The sequence below is a fragment of the Ursus arctos genome, unplaced genomic scaffold (assembly GCF_023065955.2).
Source record: "Ursus arctos isolate Adak ecotype North America unplaced genomic scaffold, UrsArc2.0 scaffold_18, whole genome shotgun sequence".
NCBI lineage: Eukaryota > Metazoa > Chordata > Mammalia > Carnivora > Ursidae > Ursus > Ursus arctos.
Window position 1 is genome coordinate 51,366,026 of NW_026622852.1, and position 25,557 is coordinate 51,391,582.

Sequence of the window (25,557 nt, forward strand, 5' to 3'; positions counted from 1 at the left end):
AATGCAGACACGCTTCGAAGTTTCCAGGAAAAATCCTGAAGTTTTAATCAAACAGCTGCTGTGTTCCCATTATGTTATAGTCAAGCCTTTTCACTCTGTGACAAAGGCAGCAGAGCTTTTCATTTATTTGTTCATTTATGTACTTATGTTTACATCTTACTTCCTGAATCCTTTCATGTAAACAGAGAACAAGTCATCACAGAAAGGGAAATGGCACTGACAGTGGATGCTATGAATCCACTCCCTTTAAAAAAAAGGATTCAAGTCAAGGAAATCCCCAAACGCCATGCTTTCAAAACCAGGATTGTAAAAGCAATCACACTTGCATTTAAGACTTCTTGGAGCCGCCTCTGTGGCACCAAAATCCACCAAAGATAAAGAAGATGTTTGTGCTAAGTTGGGAAAGCGGAGACATCAGCATTTCTGCCTTCAGCCCATTATTTCTGCTCTCCAGACAGCACCTGATAAAGCATCGAGAGTGTTGTCTTCTGTGCAGCTACTGCTCCTGTGAAGCCCGTGCTCAGGGGTTTCCCTGGGGTTTCCTTTCCGACAATTGCAGCAGAGACTCTGAGAGGAGCCCAAACGAGCTGCCTTAACCTTCCCGTAAACTGATATTTCCATAGAGGATTAAGACAAACGTTTCAAATAAGCCAATTTCCTTTACTAAAAAACTAAAGTGACAATAGTAGTACCAAGAGAAATATATGAAGACAATGAATAAGACACACTTTTCTTGTCTTTGGGCATGCAAAAATACAGAGCAAAAGGTTAGATGGAGGTGGGCTACACAATTCCCTCTTATTTCTGATGCTCTACACTGCAGCCTAATGAAAAGTTATATAAGAATTTCACTAAGGCCTGGTCTACCAGGGGAAAGAGGAAAAAAGTCTAAATGCTTCAAATAGTCTGATATATGCTGATGTTGCATGGTATATATTTCTGTATTCTTGTTTATTATAAATTTTTCTATTCAGAAGAATGCAACTATATCTCTTTTCTAATAAGGTACTTCCAGAACTCTGGGGATGCCAAACGGTTCCTTGTTAAACTGGTGAGGATGAAAATCCCTAACTATCCTTGAGGTCCCTATAGAAGGGAACAAGCATCCTTCTCCTAAAGTATGTTAGGCAGCTCCCTTGGGCCACAGGAAGTCAGAACTCCCTCTGACCCAAAGGGGCAGGGATATATATGCTCCTGAACTAACTAAAAAGAACATAAAAGAAAAAGCCAGAGTAGAGAAGATCCTCACTAAATCCAAGTCTTGGGAAGCTGAAGGGAGCCAGAGGGCCTTCTTGGCTTTGGTTACCTGCCAAGCTTCATATTGCTTTTCTCCTCATCTTCTAATACTGGGGTACCTTTCTTGCTTCTCCCTTTATGGTTTTGTCTCCCACATACCCATATTCAGTTTTACACTATTACATGTATACTGTGAGATATTTCACATTTAACACTCTGTATTAACACCTTGAACACTTCTGGAAAGAAAATGGCTAAAATTAAAAATAGCTAACATTTACTCTATGTGTCAGGCACCAGGCTGAGCCCTTTACATATATTATTTCCTTTGATCCTCAAAACTGCCCTTGCTTACCCCCCATTTTACAGATAAATATTAAGAAGTTAAAGAAATCGTTAAAAGTCACACAGCTAGTGAGAAAACTCAGATGGAAACCCATGTCCGATGGGACTCAAAAGACCACAATCTTTAACTTATTATAATTCTCCCCAAAACCAATATATTTTTAAAGTTTTTTTGGAGGGGAAAAGCCTTGTATTATATTTTGAATCAACATTTTCATGAAATCAAGAACAATGACGTATTTATGCATAAACTGTTTCTATCTTTCTCATCCTTCTATAGTACTCTTTCTACAACATTTAAGACAACACATTAAAAAAATGTTCTTTTTACTAAAGGAATTCTATTTCAGCCATACGGCAAAATATGTACTCTGACCAAAAGTCTAACAAAAAACAACCCGAGGTCTTGATAAAATATAAAAATATTCATTTTTACATAATTCAATAGGCTGTCAAGTATTTGAGGAATTTACAAAGACCCCAAAATTAAGTGAAGTGGGCGACCCAGAAAAGAAAACAGAACACAGTTTTTGCCAATATTGATGGTATCTGCCAAACAAAGTGATATTAAGTATCTACTTTCTTGGTCAGATGGATACACAGTAGAGTCCATCCTTAATCTGGAATAAAGCTGGAACACCAAAGACTTACATGTGAAAGTAAATTAGAATTAAGCCCCCCCCCCCACACGACAAGGAAAAACTTCATGTTCAAACAAAAATTTTTTTTTCTTCTGAGACTTTATAACCACAACCTTCATATAAGATTTTCATGCCAAATTCACATTACCTGATGGATGTACCAGAAAGACTCCAATCAAGAATTTAAAGTTATCCTGGGCGTGCCTGGCTGGCTTAGCCAGTAAAGCATGCAACTCTTGATCTCAGAGTTGTGAATTTGAGCCCTATGTTGGGTGTAGAGATTACTTAAAAAAATAAAATCTTGAAAGAAAGAAAGAAAGAAAGAACGGAAGAACGAAAGAAAGAAAGAGAGAGAAAGAAAGTCATCTTGGGCTTGTAATAACGCCAGGTACCAGGCAAAAGCTAACAAAGCCTCCTATAAAAGGAGGAACCTACATGACTCAATAATTCTAAAAGAAAAGTTGCAGAAAGTAAGTTGTTACAGCCTCAAATCATAAAACATAGAAAGCATCGTATAAGAGACCCACAAAGACTGAAGCCGATAGAATGATCAGATACGGAACATAAGATGCAGGTTTAAAGAAAAAAATTTTAAAGTATAAAAAATACGGGTAAGAGCAAGAGACTAAAAATCTTACCCAGGTTGTGATGTGATATCATGGTTGGGTAACAGAATGTCAGTATCCTTAGAAGATACAAGCTAAGGTATTTAGGAGTGAATGGCAATTCTGAAATGGCTAAATAAAACATAAATAAAGCAAATATGGAAAAATGTTAAATTTAATGAACACAGGTGGTAGGTATAAGGGTGTTCACTGAACTACTACTGAGAAGACTATTATTAAATGTTGCATAATAAAAAGTTTTAAAAATTACCAAGAAGACTTTTAGAAGATCAAAATGGAACTTCTATAAATGAAAAATACAGTGACTAAAATTGCAAGTGCAATGTATGGGTTTCATAGCTGAAAAGAGAATATGTGAATTGGAAGATAGAACTGAAGAAATTACCTAGAATGTAACCCAAAGAGACACACAAAGAGAAAGTATGAAAAGGAGGTTAAGAGATATGGAAAATCAAAAAACATATTCTCGTAAGTTTAATAGAATTTAAGAGGAACAAGGAAGAATAAAAGTGCACAGGCAATGTCTGAAAAAAGAGTGGCTGCGAGTTTCCAGAACTGATGAAAAGATACCACTGCACAGACTCAGAAAGCCCAGTGAAACCCAAAGAGGAAAAGTAAGAAAAAAAAAATCTGCATCTAAACATGAAACTACACATATACCAGGTAAATACTAACCAAATGGAGCTGGTATAGCTATGTAAAGGAGAAGGGGGGTCACTAGAGATAGAGTCACAAATAGTTCAATTTACCAGGAAGAAATAATTCTGAACTTGTATGAACTTAAAACATAGCCTAATATGTAAAAGAAAATCTGTCAGAACTCTAGGGGAATATAGGCAATCTATCAACATAGTGGAAGATTCTAATGTATCTTTGTCTAATTGATAGTGCAGGCAGACAAAAAATATCAATAATGATACAGATTTTAACAGAATTAACAGACTTGACCTAATGGACATATTTAGAATCCTGCAACAAAGAAGAGCAGTTGCTCCAGCATTCTTTCCACGTTCCCAGGTAGTATTTATGAAAAGTGACCTACATTAGTGGACCTAAAACCATACTCAACAAATTTCAAATAATTGGTATCATTAGGCCATCTTCTCTAACCACAAAACAATAAAGTAAGAATCAATACCTAAAAAACAAAATTATAAAAACCTAATAGGTTTGGAAATTTAGAAACACATAAATAATTCATGTATCAAATAGGAAGTAATAGGAATTAAAAATATCTAGGGATAGACATATCCCAAAAATGCGCCATTATGAGATATAGCTAAAGGAAGAAGGACCTGAACCTTCACAGCAAGTAAACACTATAATGATGCCCCCAAAGTATCTATGGCCATTTTGCAATCATACACTGACACAGAGGAATACCAACACTTCAAGAACTGTTGGACATTGTTGAAGCTAATGGCCCACGGCTATACTATAATCCCACTCAGGAGGGGCCTTAAAAGAGTGATAGGGAATCTTTCCAATAGTCAGAGTTTAGGACAATGTGTTTGTTCATCTTCTTTGTGTCAAAGTGAAGGCAAGTGTCAGGAGGTTAAAATATGTAGACTCTTGGGAACTCGGACCTCAGTAGAGTCCTCATTACCCTAACCAGTAAGAGCAGCTCACTGTGCCTGAACTGTGCGAACAACAATGGTTTATGCTGAACACCTCCCTTCCTTCTAGGACTCTGGAATTTTGATACATGCTAGGCAGAGGGAGCCCATGTGACAAGCTTCCAAAAGAAACTGTGGGCAATGAGTCTCTAATAAGCTTCCCTAGTAGACAATATTTTGCCCATGTTAACAAAACTCATTGCTGGGAGGAATTAAGCATGTCCTGTGTGATGCCACTGAGAGAGGACTCTTGTAAGTGTATACCTAGACCTCATCCCATATGCCTTTTCCCTTTGTTGACTGTACTTTGTTTCCTTTTGCTGTAATAAATCATAGACATGAGTACAACTATATGCTGAGTCCTGTAAATTCTCCTAGTGAATCGCTGTCTGGGGGATTCCCAACACAGACTTGCTTTAACTTCAGCCAGTCTCTTTGTTATTGGTCTCTCCAGTGCTGGCACAATGGACACATGAATAGAGTAGCCATGGTGGCAGAGACTGAGGCTATATATATAGGCCCAAGACCGTTATCTTCCACTCACCAAGGCTGATATTGATACTGTCTATTGTCAAATATCCAACCTGACAGCAAAAGAGAAAAATGCTGAGTCCCTAATACAGCATCATCCCTAAGAAGACCAACCAGACATTTGGTGGCAAGCTGAATGCACTGGATCTCTTCTACTCTGAAAGTGGTTTCGGCAGAGACCAACACTTACTGAAGTATGGGCTTGCACTTCATGCCAGTAATGCCTCAGCTAGCACCAGTATCTCAAAGTGTTTGATCGACGAAAGTGGCAGCCCACCTAATACTCCACCAGACTCAGGAACCCACTTTATAGCAAAAGAGATGTAACAGTAGCATATAACCATGGGATCCTTTGGTCATATCATACACCACACTACCCAAAAACTTTCGGTCTAAAAGAGTGATTGAACAACATATTGAAGGTACAGATAAGGCACTAGCTCACAGATGACACCCTGTAAGGCTGGGATGCCATTTCCAGGATGCAACATACATACTAAAAATCAACAACCATTATATGGTATTATGTCCTCAGCAGATAAAATACATGGTTCTAGGAAGCAAGGAGAAGCAGCAAGATTAGCCATTATTCCCAGTGACCCACTTAGGGAATGCTTCCCATCTCTAGAAATTAGGGCTCCGCGGATTTAGAGAACCTGGTTCCCAAAAGAGAACACTTCCACCAGGAGACACAGCAGAAGTCCCACTAAACGTTAAACAATGACGGCCACTCATGCTCCTTGTGTCAAGTGATATCAGGCAAGAAAAAAAAAAGCACAGTCCTGACAGGAGTGGTTCATTCTCATCAGGAGAAGGTAGGGCTGCTGTTACATAACAGAGGCAGGAAGGAACACATCTGGCCAGTAAATCTTCTTGGGCATATTTGGTTCCTCTTCTACCCAATTTTGATGGCAAATGGACAAATGAAGCAGCCACAGCCTTTGACCGGGGACTTGGACCCTCAGGGATAAGGGTCTGAGTCATCATACCATAAAAGCCACCTACAGCAGCAGAGATGCTGAGATTGAAGGGACTAAAATGGATACTTGAAGAGGTGGATGAGTATCAGTTGTGTCCTTAGGAGCAGTTGCAGAAATGCAACTGCAGTTTATTCCACTAACCTTCCTGTGTAAGTTTCCCCCCAAAAAAGAAGCCCACCACAGATGTGAAGGAATGGTCCCAGAATTTTAAGAAGCAAATAAATACAAGTGGCACCAAGGGTAGACTGGCATGGTCCCTGGTTGCACTACCGAGATGCCATCTTCAGGAATGAAGGGCATATTCTCCAACTGCTGGGATGGCTGCTATCAGCTGCTAGTCTTTTTTTTTTTCTTTTTTTTTAAAGATTTTATTTATTTATTTGATGGAGAGAGAGAGACAGCCAGCGAGAGAGGGAACACAAGCAGGGGGAGTGGGAGAGGAAGAAGCAGGCTCCCAGCGGAGCAGGGAGCCCGATGCGGGGCTCGATCCCAGGACCTCGGGATCACGACCTGAGCTGAAGGCAGACGCTTAATGACTGAGCCACCCAGGCGCCCCTCAGCTGCTAGTCTTTTCCTGGAATTAAACAGGCTGATAGAGCGGCCTTGTCCAAGACCACATCCCCTTTTCAGGGAAGCTAGCATTCAGTAAGTCAGATGCAAGGAATATAAAGGCCTGGCCATCTTATTCCAACTTGCGGCAACCCTGAAGTGTCATCTTAATTTCAGAGTGCCCCATTGTGTCAGCACTACAACTCCCCAAATTGATCTACAAATTCAGTCCAATCAAAATCTCAACAGGAATTTTTTAAAAACTTGACAAGCAGTCTCATAATTTATATGGAAGGGTCAAGAATATACACGATGCTCGTAATTAAGAAAAAAAAGAGTTTAAGAGGCATGATTTACCATATATCAGAAATTGTTTTAAGTCTGAACAAACAAGATAGTGTGATATTAACCTAGGGAAAACAAACCACTGGAAAAGAAGAGAGTGCTCAGAAACAGTAGTACACAAAAAGGGAAGTTTGAGATATATATATATATATATATGAATGACTGAGCCAGCACCAAGGAACAGGGGAAATGAGACTTAAATAACTAATGCCCAGACAACTGATCAACCATCCAGAAAAAAAACTGAAATTGCACCTTTACCTCATACTACACACACACACACACACACACACACACACACACACACACACAGAATTCCAGATTATTTAAATACAAAAATTTAAATACAACAAATACAACATATGAAAATATCTTTATGATTTTAGGGTAGGGAAGAATTTCTTAAACAAGACCAAAAAAGTATAAGTAATGAAGCAAAAGACTCATAAATTTGATACATTAAAAATAAGAATTTCTGTTCATCAAAAAAACACCACAGGGTCCCTGCGTGGCTCAGTCAGTTAAGCATCTGCCTTCAGCTCAGGTCATGATCCCAGCGTCCTGGGATAGAGCCCCACATTGGGCTCCTTGCTCAGCAGGGAGTCTACTTCTCCCTCTCCTCCCCACTCGTGCTCTCTCTCGCTATCTATTGCTATCTCTGTCTCTCTCTCTCAAATAAATAAATAAAATCTTAAAGAAAAAAAACCCCACAAAGATAATGAAGACAAGCCACAAATCAGAAGAACATTGCTGCAATAAAATGATTGGTATCCACATACGTAAAAAATTTTTACTATCCGGGGCGCCTGGGTGGCTTAGTTGGTTAAGTGTCTGCCTTTGGCTCAGGTCATGATCCCACAGTCCTGGGATCGAGTCCTGCATCAGGGTCCTTGCTCATTGGAGATCCTGCTTCTCCCTCTGCCTGCCGCTCTCCCTGCTTGTGCTCTGTCAAATAAATAAAATCTTTAAAAAACTGTTTACTACCCAAAATACATTTTTGAAAAATTCCTTCAAATCAGTAAGAAATGATAAACAAGGGGGCACGCTGGGTGGCTCAGTCGGTTAAGCATCTGACTCCTGATTTCGGCTTAGGTCATGATCTCAGGGTCATAAGATCGAGCCTCATGTCAGGCTCCACACTCCGCAGAGAGTCTGCTTGAGATTCTCTTCCTCTCCTTCTACCTCTCCCCCTTCTAAAATAAATAAATAAATAAATAAATAAATAAATAAATAAATAAATGTTTAAAAAAATAAGAAACAAAAATGGGCACAGGATTTGAACAGTATTTCACAGAACGGGAACTATGAATAACCAATGCACACACAAAAGATGTTCAATTCCAGTTATAATCTGAGAAACACAAATTCAAATCACAATGAGATATAATTTATACCTGCAAGACTGGAAGAAATTAAGTCTGATGGGATAATTGGGACACTTACACACTGCTGTAAATGGGAATAAACACTTTGGGAAAACAATCTGTTATTATCTATTAAGGCTGAAGCTGCATTCATATCCTGTGACCCTGTAATTCCAAATCTGCACGTATTCTGGAACAGGACTTTTGAAACCATGGTCCTGAGGGCTGGAAATCAATTTAGGCAATTCTGACCAATATTTATTTGTTTTCACGATTTTATTTTTTTATTTGACACAGAGAGAGAGAGAGAATGAGCAGGGGGAGTGGCAGGCAGAGAGAGAAGAAGCAGACTCCCTGCTGAGCAGGGAGCCCAATGTGGGACTCGGTCCCAGGACCTTGGGACCATGACCTGAGCTGAAGGCAGACGCTTAACCAACTGAGCCACCCAGGCATCCCAATATTTCTTTAATTAACTACAACAGACTAGATTAGAATAAAAAGTATCAGAGTGCATTTGCACTTAGTGAAGGTAAGTATTCTTAGATGAAAATTTTGCTTCCATATGTTATATATTCATACGTATGTGTACATCACACATTACAGGTATGTGTGCTAGGTCAGGATACAAAAGGTATCTCCCATTATAGATGTGATCCATGGTCAAATATGTTTCTAAGCCTCTGCCTTGGGTTAATTCTTGCATGTGTAAATTATTTATAAACAGTACTGTTTGTAATAGCAAAAACAACCCAAATGTCCATCAACAATGGAATCGATAAATAAATTAAAGTATACTCATACAGTGGAGTTTCTCCATTAATGGAAATGATTTAACTACAGCTACAGGCATCAACACAGGTGAATCTCAGGAACGTAACGTTGAGAGAAAAAAGTTACAGAAAAATTTAAAGCATAATTCCATTTAAATAAAGTTCAAAAATGCATTGTTTAGAGATACAAACATAAGGGATAAAACTATAGGGAGAATCAAGAGAATTAAAGACATTTCTGTGAGTGGGAGGAGAGCAAGAACAATACAGAGGGGACTTCAAAAGTAAAAGTAATGTTTTTCCTCCCACACTGGGTGATGGGTACATGAATGATTACTACACAATTATTTATATCCTGGATATATCTTTATGTTTTTCTGCCTTTACTCAATATTTTAATTTTCAAAAGTTTAAGACATATTTACAAGTAAACTATATCTATCTCAAAGATGGATAAGGAGCCTCACAAACTTCGCCGCTTATGTGGAGAAGAAAAGTACCCAATTATTCCCAAGTAACCAACAATTTCCTTTAAGGAGTTAGGGAGGGAGGTGGAGAAAGAGAAATGTATTATGTGCTAAAAGCATTTTTAACAATTTCTCTTCATATTCTTTCCTCCTCAAATTCTCTGGTTCCCTATAGTTTACAAATCAAAAAACCCTCTTAAAGCAGAATGCTGAATGCTAGAGACAACACATTATAGGACTGCTATGAATCAAAGAACAGAATGTTCACAGGAAAAAGCAATCCAAAATTCCTACTAAGTTTAACTGAACCTCTGGAAAACCTCAAAAGGATTTCAGTTGCTAATTCAAATGTTGTTCTATATTTGATTAAATGCAAGATTATTACTCGAACACAAAGACATCATCTTATGGTATATTGTCAAGTATTTATTTTTTTTCCAGAGTGAAAGAAAAAAGAATACCAACTGATTTCTAAGGGAGAAAATACACACCTCAAATGATATTTTCAACAAGGGCAAAAAAACCCAAACCAAAACATGCACCCTATTTAATATAAGACCTAATAAGCACTGCAGGAAAGGGTCACTAGAATACAAAGACATTTCCCAACTCTGCCCTTTTTTTCACTCTTTAAAATCTGTCTTAACATTCCCTTCTTGGCACAGACACTGGCTAGCTACATTTTAGCGATGTTTACATCTTGAAATCTAAAGAAAGAATGAACACTTACTTAATGCCAACTTTCAGCTTAATGTCAAGTACGTGGTGGTGATAGTAGCGACAATGTAATAGCAACAACACCAGAGAAAGTAGTCAGAGGTACAGAAGTAGAAATGAAAGAGGTAAAATGAAATTGCTATATTATTCTATACATTATTGTATAGTAATAATATTTTTATATATATGGAAATCCTGTAAGAATTAAAAACAACTATAAATCAAATTTGGTAATATAAAGGAATACAAAATTAACACAGAAATCAGCAGCCTTCATACACACAAACAGAAACAGAAAATAAGGCCCCATACACAACAGCAACAACTGCAAATATCTAGAAATAAACTTAAGAACTATGCAAGCCATAAAAAAAAAAACCTTCCCCAAATAAATAAATTCAAAATCCAGAAGTTATAAAGGAAAAATAGTAAGTTTCACTCCTTAAAAAATTTTGTGTATAGTCCAAAAAATCTATAAACAAAGTCAAAAGATATACAAGATTAACAGTAAACTGGACTAATCTCCCTAATATATAAAGAACTCCCAGAAAATAAGAAAAAGATCAAGAATCCAATAAATCTGGGAAGTTTACAAAACTGCCAAGGTTCTTAAACAAATGAAAGGCTCAACCTCACTCATAAGAGAAATGCAAATTAAAATTACACAGATTCACTTTTCACCTATTAGACTGGCAAAAATCCAAACATTTTATAAATTCTATGGTGAGGCTGTGATGAGACATGCACTCTCTTATATTGCTGGTTAGAATGTATTGGCACAAACCCTATGGAGGGCAATTTGGCAATACTTAGAAAAATTACAAACACATATTCCCTTTGACCCAGCAATTCTCCTTCTTGGAATTTATCCTACATATATAATTGCACACATGCAAAATGCCATGTGTACAAGATTATTCACTGCTGCGTTGTTTGTAATAGCAAAAGATTAGAAATAACTCAAGTCTCCCTCAAAAGGGAACTGGCTGAATAGGTTATAATATTTCCAAACAATGGAATACTATGCAGCTATATGGAGGGATGAAAAATCCTCTGGGCACTATTACAGAGTGGTTTCCAAGTTACATTGTTAAGTTAAAAAAGCAACTTTTGAAACAGTTTTAATATATGTTACATTTTGTGTAAAAGGAGGGAAAATAAGAATATACGTTCGTATTTGCATACAGACATTCTGGAAGATATATAACAGACTAGTAAAATGGGTATGGGTAGGTACTAGATGAACACGGGGCAGCAGGGAAAGACTTTTCACTGTGCAATACCTTTTCACATTTCTGGATCATAAAAAGCACTGCCCCTTGAGGCGCCTGGGTGGCTCAGTCAGTTAAGCATCAGACTCTTGATTTTGGCTCAGGTCGTGACCTCCGGTTGTGGAATTGAGCCCTGCTTCAGGCTCCATGCATGGAGCTTGCTTAAGATTCTCCTCTCTCTCTCCCTCTGACCCTCCCCAATCTCTCTTAAAAAAAAAAAATCACTGCTTTTTAAAACATGAAACATGAAATCAAAACATGAAATCAAAAATAGTAAGACAAACATTAACGATAGCAACTATCACTTACTGAGTACATTTTTCAATGTGGGCATGTATTAATCTCACTTAATACTCGTAACACCCTGAAGTAGGTAACATTAACCCCAGTATAAAAGAGAGAAGACTGAGGTCCCGAGAAGTTTCAAATCTGTAAACCAGTGATATCACCTATCTCACAGGCTATCATGAGGATTAAATGAGATAATATATATAAAATACTTAGCACAATGCCTAACACACAGTAAATGCTTTATCAATGATTTACCATTTCAAGGCAATAACTATTTTCAAAGATGTTTCAATCAACTGAACCATATAAAATACAATAAAATCAGACAAGAAGTTTAGCAAAGATGTTCTAATTGAAATTTTATACATGTAGATTAAACAGCCTCTTCTAATTAATTGGTGGCTGCTTTAGATATGCTGTATCCTCACTATATAAATTACAAAGTCATTAAAATAACTGCTCAGATCCCATAATTATGCATGGTTCTTTGAGGCTACTATTAAACAGTGTAAAAATACTTAATCTGAAAAGATATCAACGGAGGAGCTTAGAAGCGTAACCATTATTTTAATAAGATGGGAGAGCTGTACATATGACAGTGACTTCAAGACAACTTCCCAAATGTAAGATTTGATTTCAAAAAAATGTCAATTCAAATTCACTTAGTTACTCATGGACAACAGGATGCCCCGTATTATGAAACTACACAACCACTGCACATGTTGCTAGTCTGTAAGTAAGATGCTCTTAAAGAAACATCAGCTTTTCCCTTTCTAGTAATAAACTATTCCATCTAGAATGCCCTTTTATATTTAACCCCGATGAAAAGAATACAAACAAAAAGAAAAAACTACAAAGAGGTAACTGACTTCTCATAAGCTTACTGAAAACCATATTCAATATAAATGAGATCAGACTGAATTCAGGGCAGAGGCTTATGAAACATATTTAAAGTATAAAATGAAGCAAAATACAAGCAGTCTTTATCATTAAGGCATTAAAGTTTAAAATTTATTGTTAAGAAGATGCCCTACACAACAATTAGTTGCTATAATTGTAGGAGCCACTGAAGGAACTATTCCTTCTAGTCCCTGGCTTCCTAGCTCTGGTCACAAAAGAGGTCTTTTTGCCCTTTTAGAAATACTGGGAAGGGTAGTCCCTCTACTTTTTCTCAGGAAGACTGAATTCCCTGGCATAGCCTCATCTGTTCCAGGCTGTCTCAGAAGTGCCTGCTCAGGGGCGCCTGGGTGGCGCAGTCGTTAAGCATCTGCCTTCGGCTCAGGGAGTGATCCCAGCGTTCTGGGATCGAGCCCCACATCAGGTTCCGCTGCTGGGAGCCTGCTTCTTCCTCTCCCACTCCCCCTGCTTGTGTTCCCTCTCTCACTGGGTGTCTCTGTCAAATAAATAAATAAAATCTTAAAAAAAAAAAAAAAAAAAAAAAGAAGAAGTGCCTGCTCAAGTTGTTTCTGTGTTCAAACTATGGGGTTAGGTCCCTGGCCAGCCTTCTAGGATCAAGTCTGAAGGCCCAGTTCTCTCCGATCCCAGCGCTAGCAATGGAAACGGTATGAGGCAGAAATTCTCTTAAGTCTGTCTTCTCTGCAGATACAGTCTCTCCTTTTTAAGTCATCCCAATGTCTAGACCCACACTGCCCAATACTGTAACAACTAGCCACACGTGACTACTTAAATTAACTTAAATAAATTTTAAAACTCAGTTCCATAGTCACACTAGCCACATCGCATGTGGCTAGAGGCTACCATACTGGACAGCACAGATATAGAGCCTGTCCACCATCACAGAGAGTTCTGCACAGTGCTGGTCTACAGTCAGTAGAGATATTAAGGTATCAGGCTGAAGAGCCTAAACAGATTTGCCAATAACAAAATGATTTTTTTTTTCCAATTTCTACATCTGCTTTTCAAAGTTCCAAAGTCAGATTGGGCATAGGTGTGATAATGTTCACTTCCAAATTCTTAATAATAATAACTAACATGAATAGAACATTTACGATGCACCAGCAACTAAGCTAAGAGCTTTAATTATCTAATTTAATTCTCACTACAATCTTGTAAAGAAAGTGTGATCATATCCCTTTTACAGATGAAAAAAATTAAAGCTGAGAGAAATTAAGTGATTTGCCTATGGTTACATAGCTAGTAAATGGTAGAGTCAGGATTCAATTTAGAAAAAGCAAACAAAAACTGTAGGTGCAAGTCATACATACATCAGAACTAAGCAGGGCTCATCCCTCTGAAGCCTTCTGTGAAATTTTCATCATTATAGAATCACGGAAAATTAGAACAGGAACAGAAACTAATGCAGTGTTTCATGACCATCTTTAACCTGTGACCCCTTCTGATGACTATAAAAATCTCACACTCCCCCAAAGATGATGTGTACGTCACCACAGCCATTAAAATTTCTCCCATCTTCTGCATATTTCCAACAGTCAAATTTTCATGAAGCTTTACTTTTCCCCCCAAGTATTTTATAAAAATTATTTTTTATTTTCCTTATATAACATTAAAATATCGAATATACTTTCAAAATACATTCATTTCCCCCCTCAAACACACATGCACTGAACCATAAAAATGGATCAATTTCTCCAATTTCAGAAATAAGAATAGTAAGGCCAAAAAAGAGGGTGGGATGGCGATGCCTTGCCTGCAATGAAAGACAGAATTGCTAGAAACAGAACACAGTGGTAAAGCTTAGCCAACAAACTTTACTTCACCTGACTCTTGAATGGCAAAATTCCTTAGGGCCCCACCCACCAAACGAAAAAGTTAAGATGTGTCCTATTTGTCAGCAGATCTTGTGGGATTTGTGGGACTGAAGCTCTAGGAGTACTTGGATAAGAATTCCCTATGTGATTTTCATAGACTTGGAGCCAGAAGGGACCTCAGAGAACTATCTGCCTCCTAATCTTATTTTATTTTATTATTAGTTTTTCTGTCTCCTAATTTTAGAATCGAGGAGACAGAAGCTCAGCTAGTTATATATAAACTTAGGCATCCTACCCTTCATAGTTTTACAGTCTATGGCAAAGGTGGCCTGTTCATAAATTTAGTTTTGCTAAGTGACTACTGGATGCTAGGATCTGTGACAAACCAGACATTGTCCCTGTCCAAACAGAGCTTACATTCTCAAGGGAGCGAAGGATATATAAATATAATTACAATGGAGTGTGGTAAGTACTACTTGCAGGAATGAGCTTCAGAGAGTCAGAGGAGATCATATGTGGGCTGAATCTTACTGAATAAACAGGAATTCACTGACATAGGAAGACATTCTGGCAGAGAGAACATAACATTCAAAGAACAGGAACCATGGTATCACAGAATATGGACTGCAGGTGATGAGGCAGGGAAAAGGTATTTTTCCCCCAGTTTTACTGAGAAATAACTGACATATAACATTGTACTAAAGGTGTCCAACATAATGATTTATGTATACACTGTGATTACTCCAAGAAAAAGGGTATTTTTAAAAAAAGATGTTATTTATTTATTTGATAGAGACAGAGATAGCGATAGAGATGTAGAGAGAGTAGGAGCAGTAAGGAGAGGGAGAAGCAGGCTCCCTGATGAGCAGGGAGCCCGATGCGGGGACCTGGGATCATGACCTGAGCAGAAGGCAGATGCTTAACAGACTGAGTCACCCAGGCGCCCCAAGAAAATGGGTATTTTTTTTTTAAGATTTTATTTTTATTTGTTTATTTGACAGAGAGACAGCCAGTGAGAGAGGGAACACAAGCAGGGGGAGTGGGAGAGGAAGAAGCAGGCTCCCAGCGGAGGAGCCTGATGTGGGGCTCGATCCCACAACGCCAGAATCACGCCCTGAGCCGAAGGCAGACGCTTAACAACTGTGCCACCTCGGCGCCCCGAAAATGGGTATTTTAAATAAAATCCTTCACTATGTAGATTGGCAAGAAGAGTCACATAAATATGAAGGATAAAGCTCTGACCATCATCTTTCCACTTTTAACTGTGCTCTCATTATAAGTCATTTAAGACAAGAATGTGTCTCTTCAACAAATGGTGTTGAGAAAACTGGATAGCCACATGTAAAACAATGAAGTTGTACGCTTACCTTACACCATATTGCAAAAATTAACTCAAAATGGATGAAAGACCTAAATGTAAGACCTGAAACTATAAAGCCCCTAGAAGCAAACACAGGGCAAAAGCTTGTTGACAATGGATTTAGCAGTGATTTTTTTTGGATATGACTCCAAAAACAGGCGACAGAAGGAAAACAGACAAATGAAACTACATCAAACTTAAAAATGTCTGCCCAGCAAAGGAAACAGTCAACAGAGTGAAAAGATAACCTACAAAATAGCAAGGGGAAATATGTGCAAACCACGTACCTGATAAGGGGTTAACATCCAGAATATATAAGGAACTCTTACAACTCAACAATAAAAAAAAATCCAATCAAAAAATGGTCAAGGGAAATTTCTCCAGAGAAGATATACAAATGGCCAACAAGCACTTGAAAAGATGCTCAGTATCACAAATCACTGCAAACCAAAACCATAATGAGGTAGCACCTTACATCTGTCAGGATGGTCATTACTTAAAAAAAAAAAAAAAAAAAAAGCAAAAACAAAATGAAAAAAAGCAAACAAAAAATGCCCCCAAAACAGATAACAACAAGTGTTGGTGAAAATGTGGAGAAAATAGAACCCTTGTGCACAGTTGGTAGAAATGTAAATGGTGCAGCTGCTATGGAAAAGTGTATGGGTTCCTCAAAATATTAAAAATAGTATTATCATATGATCCAGCAATTCCACCTCTGGGTATATATCCAAAAGAAATGAAAACAGGATCTTGAGGAGACATGTGCATGCCCATGCTCTCTGAAGCATTATTCATAATAGCCAAGAAGATGAAGCAACCTTAAATGTCCACCTACAGATGAATGGATGAAGAAAATATGATACATGCCATAGAATACTATTCCACCTCCAAAAAAAGAAAGAAATCCTGTCAGCTACAATGTGGATCAATCTTGAGGACATTATGCTAAGTGTAATAAGCCAGTCACAAAAAGACAAATACTGCATGATTCTACTTATGTGAGGCATCTAAAATAGTCAAACTCTGAGACGGGAAAGAATGGTGGTTGCTAGGGGCTGGGGGGGAGGGGGATCAGAGAGGGGAGGAAGAAAGGAGGAATTATGAGTTTCAGTTCTGTAAGATGAAAAAGTTCTAGAGATCTGTTGTACAATGAGGTGTACATAATGAACACCACTGTACTGTACACTTAACAACGCAGGCACGGCTCACTCCTGAACATCTGAACTAGTAGGGGCAGGCAGGGCCATGGATGATACAAATTGTATTTTTAGAAGTCTTTGGAGTATAATAAACATGGCTTTGGCAACACACTTAACTCACAAACATATTCTAGTGACATGAATATCAAAATGAGTTTGCAGGCTTGAGCTCAGAAACGCACTATGTGGGGTTGGAGGATGGAAGAGTGCTGAGAGGCAGGAGGCACTGACCCTGAGGGGAACAAAAGGCCTTAGATCAGATCGCCTACAAAGTAGAAATGCCCAGGAAGGAATGATATCTACACTTTTATAACCTCTGAGACAGTCAAGGGTCCCTTTTAGTGAAATTCACAATGCCATGACCACAGTACTCTATCCGGCCCATCACCCTACCCAAGAAAGAAGTGAGGTTATCTTACCCTGCGGTTCGAAGTGAGCCCATGCTGGCTCCTAATGATCACTACTTCTCTTTGTCAGGTTTACAAGCCCTGACTGTAGCTAAGTGAGACTGGTAAATCAAGACAGCTCTATATCAAGCTGAAGAGAGAAGTCTGTGGATACCTGGGTTGCTAAAGGAGTCTTCAAGAAAGGAAGTGAGTTCTAAGGAAGATTTTAATGCAGAGGACCAACAGAGGTTGGTAGAGGGCACAGGGGGATTAGTCCAGCCTGAGTATGAATAACAGAGAAAGCAAGGCTAAATGTGAATAGCAGAGAAAGCAAACCAGAAGGCCTGGTAATCTAGGACAAGCAGGGACTACGGAAAAGCAAGTTCTTCCTGCTGGGATACATCCTTGATCACAAAGGTCAACCACGACTGAGCCAGAGTTCTTTCTGAATATCATAAAATGCACATACTATATTAACCAGAGCCAGAAAGCAACCCCATGTAAAAGACAGTTGTCATAATGGCCAGTCTAGTTTCTCCAAAGCCCCTTCTGATGATAAATCCACCACTAGGATTATGTGTAATGGGCAATTTTGTTGCAAAGGACTATTGTGCAACATTTTCCCATTTCTCTTCCAGAAAAACACAGAGGTAATTATGTACTCATAGCCAGTGTAGCAAATCAGTTAAATTAAACCTGTATTTCATCTAACTCATATAAGATATGAATAACATAACTAACTTTTCTAATTTCATACTCTAGTACTCCCAAGTAAATAAAAGGGAAAAAAAGTAAAGTTTTCCCCCTACAAATAGAATCTGTCACTTCCTAGGATGTGCACTTTTCAGCTCATGCATCCTAAATGCATGTGGAGATATTATATGCACTTTCTATTTAGCAATTTAATTATATCTTTGCATTCAAAGAGTGGCAATGGTTTGCAGTAATAATCAGGTGAAAGCATTCTAACATTAATATGCTGGAATCCGATGTGTTAATTTGATGCAACTTTGCCTTGACAATATGTGATTAATTTGTTCTCAGGCTAGCCCTGCTCCCAGCTCTGACAGTTTAAAATGCTGGGTTTCTTTATCCATATCGCTATTTGACACGCCTTAGCCCACTGCTTTGCTAAGACCACTGTTAATTTGTAATGAACTTGCTTTTCAGGGGCGCTCCTTCATTTTTAATTCTGTCAGTGTCACCTCCTTGAGGAAAATTACAAGTTTCCGTAGGTGTGATTACTGCCAAGTGCTGCTGATAAGAGGTTTGAGAAAATAGGGCTTTATAAAGAAGTCTGTATTTAATCTGCTGAAACAGATTTATTGCCTCCAGACAGATAAATATAATACAAAGTTCTCTTATTTAAAAGTCATCCCCAAGTTCTCCCTCATCACCACCTCCTCCTAAACAAAAACACAGTTGCATTTCCAGGACTCAATAATGAGTCACTCAGGGAAAAGAGGTGAAAGTGTAATAAATTTAGCAATAATGGCAATTCTTGTCATCGAATTAGACTTGTAGGGGAGTCTTATAAAACATATGAATACACTTTTCACAAGGTGGAGAAGAGGAAAAAAGTCCCACTGAAGCAATTATGGTTTCACCTCCTTTTTAACTAGCAAAGGAGCACTGCACAGCTTCACAAGCCCATTTCCTTGGGGCAAACCAAGTACTGGTGAAGTCAGGCGTGGTTTAAATTTCTCTGTAGAAAATAATCCTGATAATGCTCGATGAAAGGTCACAGGGGAGACAGAAAGTCGAAGTCTCAAAACATACTACTTAATAGAATAACTCACTGCAGTAACAACAAGCCGCCTATGAACACCTGCACAGGTATTCTCCATTCAACCTTCAAAATAACCATGGCCAGTATGTACTATCACTCCAGTTTTTTCACGTAAGGGAACTGAGGCTCAAAGATTTCATCACAAGGATGTACCAGCAAAGAAAGGACAAAACTTCAGGACGGGAAAACACACCTGTTGACTGCTGTCGTCTGTTTTGCTCCATGACAATCTACTGGGTGGAAAGGTCATCCTCTAACAGTGCACACACAGAGCTAGCCAGTCTCATGCTGGAGTCATCCTATTCAGCCCTAATCCTTCCTCTCTCTGCATTTAAACAGTGGCACACAGTTCTCCTGCAATTCCAGCCTTCCCACCATGAAACCTAGTTTCACAGGGCCAAGAAGACATCAAGTCCTGCAAATTCTGCCCTCAGATTTATCTGATGTTCTTAAATGTCTATTTACACGAACAGCCAGCCCCACTCACCTCAAACATCATTAGTGGCACAAGCCTCTTCTCAGATTAGTCTCCCAATACTTCACAAACTGAATTGAAACCACTAGATAAGAACTCTCACTACATCCCCCTACCTCCCAGTCTTTATCTCTATATGTTCCCCGGCTGCCGCTCAAAAAATAAAATCAAAAAAATTTAAAAACCTAAAAAAATCAAGAAAATGACCTTCCACTGTATGTTCAGACCACAGACAAGACCAAGATCACAGCTCTACTTTTTGATAAAACATTCCCTACCTTTGCCTTCTCTACAAGGCTATTCATGAAGTAGCCTTTGTCTAGGAAAGAGGCATGGAAACTGTGGAATGTATGCTCAAAGGAATGTAAGCTAGTCATTGAAAAGGAGTATTTATGTGCAATATATAAAAAGAAAAATTCAAAGATAACAAAGGGAGGTACATAAGCAGAATGTAAAATTACACACAGACTAAAACTAAATTATGCAAAAAGATGTAGAGATGATTTAGCACCTATTGCTCAAAAAGAGACACGTGAAATTTTGATTTTGAAGTTGTCTTTAATTTAAAATTTCCTTAATGCTTCTTCATTGGGGTTTGTGTACCTACTAGTCTGCAAGTTCCTTCAGAGCAAGGAGAGTAGTTTACCTCACATCTGTATACCCGTGGCCTAAGTAGCTCAAGTCTTCACTAAATTAAATGAAATAAAGATTGCTAGGGTGCAGGTCTCTATCTGCTTAAATACAGCCCCCCTAGAGCATCTCAACTCAGTCTGGCCCAGGTATGAGTTCCAAGGACTGGCTGTAGTGTGGTGGGATAGCTGTGGCTCTGAGGTGCCTTCCCAGGGCAGAGGTGATATTCCCTATTCCCAAGACCCCTGCCTCCATCTGGGTCGGAAGGAACTCTGCGGAACTGCTGTTGCACAACAGAGAAAAGGAGGCCTGCTTTAAGACGAACATGACCCTGAGCCAAGCAAAGGCGGCAAACACCTATCCAATGACAGGTGTGATGCCTAGAACAGGCAGTTACCTTGAAAGAGACATATGGATGAGAACAAAAATACAACGGACTAGAAAGAAGGAAAAAAACTAAACCAAACACTTAAAAAACACTTAAGAATATATTGGGTTGAAAGAAGCACATAGGGAAGTATTAATGCATATATATTAAAGACACATAAAGGCAAATTAAATAATTTGGCAAATTAGATAATTCAAAACCCATCCCCCTTCACGTAACAATTTTATAATTGTAACACCTCCCGGATAACTAACTGCATATTCTCTAATATGCGGGCTGGGAAAGTCAATTTAACACTGTTAGAATGATCATCATTCCTAAGGAGAAAATTCTAAATACTGCACCCGGGGCAAGTGTACTGGTGTATCTAGTTACCAGACCATCCACAACTAAAAAAGCATTAACTGGGGTGCCTGGGGGGCTCAGGTCATGATCTCAGGGTCCTGGGATGGAGCCCCACATTCCCACCTCAGGCTCCTTGCTCAGCAGGGGAGTCTCCTTCTCCCTCTGCCTGCCACTCCCCCTGCTTGTGCATGCACGCGCTCTCTCTCTTTCTGTCAAATAAATAAAATCTTTAAAAATAAAAAATTAAGCATTAAGTAACTGGAAAAATAATCAATTTGTCCTGGTGACCTGTTATGGGCCAATGACTAAAAGCAGGGCTGGGAAGAAGAGGACACTGGGTCCAACAGAAGTTAAGCTCTTATTTACCGAAACTTGCATAGTAAGCGGCAAAGCCAAGACCCAAGTCTGCCTGACACTTAATCCATCACACCCAGCCCTTTGCCCAAAGAACCCACGAGTCTGTCTTTGAAGACACACATACCACATGTGATCTGATTAGAAATGTCACAAATCAGGGGCACTTGGCTGGCTCAGTCAGTGGAGCGCAGGACTTTTGATCTCAGGGTTGTTAAGTTTGAGCCCCACATTGGGTGTGAAGACTGCTTAAAAATAGTCTCGGAAGGAAGGAAGGAAGGAAGGAAGGAAGGAAGGAAGGAAGGAAGGAAGGAAGGAAAGAGGGAAGGAAAGAAAAGAAAAGAAAAAAGCAGGCCACAAATCAGCATCTAATTAAGTATAATGTAATGTTATAGCACCGAAGGAATGGGCAGATAAAAAGTGGTTCAGGTGTCAAAGTGCCAATCAGAGTGAGTTTTGCCCTGTGTTCTGATGAAAATAAGGAAATGGGGTAAATGCAGTTCAACCTGAAGAAATGACTGGAGCAACAATGTGAAAAATTAGAAAGAGCTCGTGGTCAGAACAAAATTGTCAGGTAATAAGGAAAATGGGGCTATACTGGGAGGCAGGGTGACAGAAGATCTAGAATCAGACTGGCCCAGGTTCAAGTACTACATAAACTTTCTTAATTATTGGCTTTCAATCATCTATTCATTCGTTCACCAGATAATTATTTTGCACCTACATGCCAGTTCCTTTCTGGGGTTATCTGCTATCTCTTGGTTTCCTCATCTAGAAAACTAGAATAAACATCTCTCTCTCTCTAGGCTATCATGGAGCTTAAATGAGAAATGATGTTCTCATTAAAGTAGCATACCCACAAAAGGCAGGTGATGAGTAAATAAAGGGTGAACTGAACAGTACAAATTTAGTTGGGAGGTATGTGGGGGGAAAGGGTGCTACTGGTGACGGGCTCTGTCAGGTGGATGAGTTTAGTTTTGTTACCTCAGGAGGGCAATGGGGATATTTCATCTGGCCACAACTGTACAGGACACACTGAGGGAGGGGGGACAAGTGGCAGGGAGACCAACCTGGAAGCCGCTGCTGTAACATAAATGGGATGTGAGAGGTCCGGGAACAAAGGAGTGACTGGTGAATCTGAGAAGTGTCAAATCTGGCAGACACTGAGAAGGAATCGCTGGCTGACCTTAGGGATACGATGTGAGGAGAGAGTAGTCAAAGAGAGGAAAAGAACTCCCATCAATTCAGATTTTTAAATGGCTTAAATCTCACTTTGGAAATCATCTTTCTTTGAAAATAATCACCTGGACATTATCAATTTCACAGAAAGACCCTTTGTTTTGCACACAAAATACACTTTAATATTTTTCTGCTTTTTCCACGGGCAATATCCTTTTTCCTAGTCAAGTCCAAATACTTACAGGTCTGTACAAATTACCTCGATCTTTCTAAGATTAAACTGCAATCTGCTTACTCTCACTCATGTCCCTCAATCATCCAGGCCTGAGGAAACAGAGCCTGCACCCTTAAAGACTGCAGCACATAAAACATTGTGTCATCTGTACAACAGCAGCACTCTGTCCCTAAGCACCTCATTGTCTCCTAAATGGCTTCAGCTACAAATATTCCACTGGCAAAAAGACTTTATGAAAACCTCAGGGCAAAAGGAATGATCACCACCTTTGTGGCCAACCCCTTGGGGGAAACAAGGAGCCACTTAAAAACTGGCTGAGAATTAACCTCACAATAACAAGTGGAAGACCTCTGGGAGCCCTTCACACATCATGCAAGTGTAACACAGAGATTAAGAACACTGTCTGCAGCTGGAGTGCCGGGGCTCCAGGGCGGCCTTCCCACTTCCTCACTCTCTGACCTAAGGCAGGTTATTGAACCTCTCCCAGCCTCAGTCTCCTCACCTCTCAAACCGGGGATGATCATAATACCCTCTCACAGCCCTGTTGTGAGAATTCAATTAATCATTACATGCAAAGCACTTAGAATTCTGTCTAGCACGGAGCAAATTCTCAATATATGCTCGTTGTTATTATTATTGTGGTTGTCATTAGAGTCGTTTGAATTACGTCAGATATAACCCACTCTAAGAAGCAGGTTTCTCCCTTCCTCCCACCCTCACTGCCAATACTTACTGAGCACTACGCCGGGCACTCTGTAGAGAGAGAAGAGGGAGCGAGAGAAAAATCTGCACTCTAAAGAGGCATAAGCAAGGGCTGTGGAAGTACAGAGGAGAAAGCCACTGTTAGATGAGTACAAGAAGTGTTAAGAGGTGACATCCGTGAGTTGGCTCTTAAGGGGACAAATGGGAATTTTCTAGGAGAAAGAATTTGACCTGGTAGCAGATACGGTATCTGCTTTTTAATATGTAACACTGAATTAGCACTTCTAGGTTTCTAGGAAGGTTAGGCTACCTGGGCAGTCACTGAAAAGCTAAATCATAAAGATTCCAGCCAGAACCTCCTCATCCCTCTCACTTGGGCTTAAGACTCCACTAACTTCTCCACCAACACTTCAGTCTAGGCTGACTCCTATCTCTGTACTTTCAAATCTTCCTGTCCTTGGGTCACCATGGTCTGCCTCATGAGACTCTGAGCTAGCTCCTTGAGGGCAAAGACTATCCTTTGATCAATGCACCCCAGGACCTCCTACTCTGCCAGGAGAATGGTAAATATTCAACAAACGTTTGATGAATGAATCACCTGCCTTGCCAACAGTATTCTCATAAAAAGAATCTAAATACTTAGGAGTCTCCAAATGTTCCTAAATGTCTCACACCGACATAAAATTATGTAATTCTAATGCTGGGTCTGGCCTTGGTCATCCTCCTCATTTTTCTGATTGGCTAACTAAACTCAGAAAGGTGAGATGATGAATTCAAAGTCAGAAAGAAAATAAGTGATGAATAAGTAACAGAACCCTGGTCTCATGAATGAAGTATTCTTCCAGAACCAACCTGGAAAAAACCAAGACTATTTTTTTCTTATGCTAAATGTTAGGAAAATTATAGCTTCTTACTTAGGTCCTACTAACATATACAATATTTGACAAAGAAGTAAATGCATTTGAAAAATATATCTTTTAATATACGTGGTTCTTCTTAGAGTATAAATTCCAAAGTCAGCTAAACTGGATTCAAAGCTGGCCCCACCAGATAGCAGGGTGTCATCTTGGGTGAGTCACTCAATCTCTCCCAGACCCCATATCAATATGGAGCTAACAACAGCTACATCCCAGAGTTACTGTGTAAATTAGAGATGATATACTTAAAGTTTCGAACATGCTGCCTGCCACACAGCAAGTACTTAGTCAAGAGAAGGCACTATTATTATCTTTATCTATTGTTCCTAAGGACAGACACCTCATTTTATTCTTTTTTCCTTCCCTTAGTGCCTTGCAATATGCTCTACACATAATACCTACTCAAAATTTCCTGAATCTATGATTAAGAAGAAAAAAAAATCAAACAACAAGTAGCCAATGGCTTTTCTTAATCCAGAAGAGATAATTAATACCATAGTCTAAGATGTCAGTATGAGTACTGTATGGTTTTTAATAATGGAATTTCATTGTCTTAAAAGTAGAATCATCTTTGTCTAAAAACAGCCTACAAGATTTTCTCTACACAAAATTGGGTGAACTTTTTCTTATAACTTCCCACTTTAGCTTCTGTTTCATTATTATCATCACAATTAAAGGAGTAATACACATTCATTTCAGAAAAAGAAGAATCTTAGAGGAATAAAAATTGCCAGACAGAAGTGAGAGATATCTCTTTAAATTTTGTGCGCATCCTTTCATATTTTCTAATATAATCATTTTAACAAAAACCTGATGGTGCTATACATGCTATCTTATAACCTTTTTTAAATTTACTATTTCTGACAATCTTTAGCAAGAAGTCACATCAAGGGGCACCTGGGTGTCTCAGTCGGTTAAGCGTCTGCCTTCGGATCCTGGGGTCCTGGGACTGAGCCCCACAGCAGGCTCCCTGCTCAGCAGGGAGTCTGCTTCTCCCTCTCTCTTTGCCCCTCCCCCCCATACTTGTTCTCCCTCTAATAAATAAAATCTTAAAAAAAAAGAAGTCACATCAATGTCATCGTTTTAATCATTACATAATATTCATTATGTAGATACAGTG

General features: G+C 39.0%; 1 protein-coding gene across 12 annotated transcripts in view; it reads right to left on the minus strand.

The window, feature by feature from the left end:
• Positions 1–25,557, minus strand: part of MAPKAP1 (MAPK associated protein 1) — a 237,004-nt gene that overhangs the window by 153,095 nt on the left and 58,352 nt on the right. The gene's annotated exons all lie outside the window — the stretch shown is intronic.